At 44.3% G+C, this 3564-nt stretch overlaps 1 pseudogene; it reads left to right on the top strand.

Annotated features, from left to right (window-relative positions):
* The first annotated feature begins 1574 nt into the window (after positions 1-1574).
* On the top strand, positions 1575-1969 carry LOC102853951 (annotated as a pseudogene).
* The last annotated feature ends 1595 nt before the right edge of the window (positions 1970-3564 follow it).

Genomic DNA, 3564 nt, shown 5'->3' with positions numbered 1-3564 from the left:
CATCAACTCTCCTATCATCCCTAGTCATTGTCCAGCTCTTTGATGCATAGCAGGTGACTGCAAAGACCATGGCCTGTATCAGGTGCACCTTAGTCTCCAGACTGACATCCTGCACGTCAGCACTTTAGAGAGGTCCCTAACAGAAGACTTTCCCATCACAGTACGTCTTTTAATTTCCTGGCTGCTGCTGCCAAGAGTGTTGACTGTAGATCCAAGCAAACGAAAACTGTGAACAATCTCAATCTCTTCACCATCCATTATGATGCTGCCAATCAGCCTAGTGGTAAGAATCTTTGTTTTCTTAATATTGAGTCTCAATCCATATGAAGAAATAGGATCACAAAACGATCCCTTGTGGTTAAAGGTAAGCCAGAAGAGGTTAGACCATTTCTCAAACCTGCTGTCTGGTTATGGCCAGGTAATACCCCTGACAGGTAAGCAGGACTTAGTGGGGGAGCGCAGTGTCTAGAAAGCTTTTATCTGGGTCTTGTTCTTACAGGAACTGTTTCCAGGGCTCAAAACCCAAGATGCCATCCTTCATTATAGAAGTAGGAATGGAAAAGAAAAATCAGATCTTATCTGGAAAATATTATACCAGGCTTTTAGAATTAAAAGGTCCATTTTAAAATTAATTATTAAAAATTGGAGTCATTGTCTTAAGACCACAAACTTGAACTGGACTCCTGTAACGGCCTTTCAATCCAAACTGAAGCCGGCGGTCTTTCATCTTTTGCATTAAGCATTTCAGGTCCTTCTCACTTTCAGCAAGCAAGGGAGTGCCATCTATATAATGAATGCTATTGGTGAATCTGCCTCCAATCTTGATACCACATTCTTCTTCATCAAGCCCAGCTTCTTGAATAATTTGCTCAGCATATATTTTGGATAGGTATGAAGAAAGGACACAACCCTAACACACTTTTCTTCATTTTAAACCATGCAGTGTTCTCTTGCTCTGTTAGCACAACAGCCTCTTAGTGTAGGTGTAAGATTTGCATGAGTCCAATATTCTGGGATTCCCATTCTTCTCAATGTTAGGCATAATTTGTTACAATCCTCAGAGTCAGATGCCTTTGCATAGTCAATAAAGCATGAATAGACATTCTTCTGATATTCTTTGCTTTCAGCCAGGATCCATCTGACATTAGCAATAATATGCCGAGTGTGACGGCCTCTTCTAACTGCATGTTGAACTTCTGAAAACTGCAGCCTTCAATATGGATTGCATCTCAAGATCAAGAAAACAAAAATTCCCATCACTGGACCTATAGATGACATCTTGATAGATGGAGAAAGGAATGAAACTGTTAATGACTTCGTATTTACTTGGGTCCACAATCAATATGTTTGGTTCCAGCAGTCAGGCAATCAGGAGACCTACTGCATTGGGAAAGTGTGCTGCTAGGAACCTCTCCAAGTTACTATGGAGCAATGAAGTTAGTTTAACAACTAAGGTACACTTGGGGCCAGAGGGCGGGTGGATGTTGGCTGTGGCAGCCTATGCTGCGTCCTGTGACTCGGCAGCCCAGCGGGGTGAGTGGCGCGACCTAGGACTGTACCCCTGTCAGCCTGTTATGATGCTGTCTTGCACCAACCTGGCTGCTGGGATTCCCAGGAGTAAAGTGTAGTACTTAAGACAGACAATGGCTACACTGACCTTCAGTTTAAGAAAAGCCCATCTAAGATCCCTTACAAAGCCACTGCCCCTGCCACGGTGTTGTTTTTAATCGGCGCCTTTCTCATCATCATCATCGGTTTCCTCCTGCTGGAAGGTTACATCAGCAGAGGGGGTGCAGACCGGGCCTTTCCTGTCCTGATATCGGCATCCTGGTGTTTCTGCGGGGGGTTCTACCACCTGCCCATCGCCTACCATGCATCCAAAGGTTACCGGGGCTACTCCTATGACGACATTCCGCACGTACCTGGGGCCGGAGGCGAGGCGGCCCGGATGGGACCCAGCCCAGTTTAAGACACAGGGCAGGAGCGGAAGCTGAGGTCTAAAAAGTTCTGTAATTCAAAGATATTTAGCGAGACTGGGACCAGATTGTATGGGTCTATCCCAAAGCTGTTAACTGAGCTTCCAAGTAATAACTAGGACGTGCCTTATTACTCATCTCCTGGCTTTGACAAACCTTCCGACAAGTTTTCCGCAGGGATGTATATCATGGAAGAATAGCGACATTAATTGTGTGAGGAGACATGGAAGGTCTTCTACAGTGGAAAGTGTTCTCCCCAACCTCCTTTGAATTGAAATATTCTTTTAATCAGTCTTCAATGTCAATTTGTTCTGTGGAAATGGAAAAATGCATGTTTGTTTTTAAAAAGGGAACACAAGATAATCTTATGGGATATTATATTGGTAAAAATCAAATAATGTCCCCACGTCTGTTGAATCCTCTCTTCAGCCACACGCTTATTGAGAACAAGTGGGGATTTTTCAAATGTCAGAGCAGATTTTTAGAATGTAAACAAGTAGTCTGTTCACTTATCGTTAAGTTTTAATGTGCTTTCCAGAAGGTGGCTCAGCAGACACTTTGCGCTGTACACTTGTCTGTAGCTCATGGTGCTCTGTGTAGCTTCCGTCTGAGGACGGGGCTTTTGGCTGTTTCCTGATGGAGAACACGTGCAAGTGAGCACCTTGGGTTTTCCAGTCTCCCTGTTGGCCTCTGCATTCCTGCTGTTGTGCTGAAGATCAAGACTGAATCACTAGAAAACCGGGCAGCTTAGTTTGATTTTGTTTTCTAGGTTACAGCGATGACACTGAAAAGCAATTAAAATGTGAAAATGTAAAAGAAAAAGGAAAGAACTAAGGTACGCTGGATTCAGGCATGGTCTTTTCAATCACTTGCTGTGCTGATGAGAGCGGGGCAGGGAATAAGGATGACAGAAGAAGAATTGATACCTTTGAGCTGTAATGTTGGAGAAGAGTACTGAGTATCCTTTCGACTGCCAAAATAACAAACAAATATATCCTGGAGAAGGTGCAGCTAGGGTATTCCTTGGAGGCAAAAATGAGAAAACTTCAGCTCATGTACTTTGGGCATGTTGCTAGGAGAGGTTACGCCTTGGAGAGGGGTTTTATGCTTGGGAAAGTGAAGGGTCAGTGAAGGAGAAGAAGACCCTCAACCAGGTGGATTGACACACAGTGACTGCAGCAGTGGCCTCTAGTAGGTCAGAGATTTTGAGAGAGGGAGAGGGAGAGGGAGAAGGTGAGGGAGAGGGAGAGGGAGAGAAGGACAGATAGACAGACAGACAGAGAGACCTATCTGCCGGGCCAGCCAGGAAATTAGACAGAATTGTGGGTCGAAGGCATAAGCTTCTCATACTGTGGTCCTTGGACTGTCAGGATCAGCATCAGAACACTGATTTTTTCACAAAAAATCCCGAGGAGACTTGTCAGGATGACTAGAATTTGAGAGATTTTACTCTGACAGCTTGAGCAAGGGGAGACTGGAAAGGCGAATAATCAAGGTAGCAATTGGCAGGCCAAGTGTTTTGGTATTTTTGGAAATGGGATGACTCAGTGCTGATTCCAAATGTACAGCTCTGACAGACTTAAAAGAA

The sequence above is a fragment of the Elephantulus edwardii genome, unplaced genomic scaffold, assembly GCF_000299155.1.
Source record: "Elephantulus edwardii isolate Elephantulus edwardi_28Jun2011 unplaced genomic scaffold, EleEdw1.0 scaffold00027, whole genome shotgun sequence".
Taxonomy (NCBI): Eukaryota; Metazoa; Chordata; class Mammalia; order Macroscelidea; family Macroscelididae; genus Elephantulus; species Elephantulus edwardii.
This window is presented reverse-complemented; position numbering and strand designations above follow the sequence as displayed.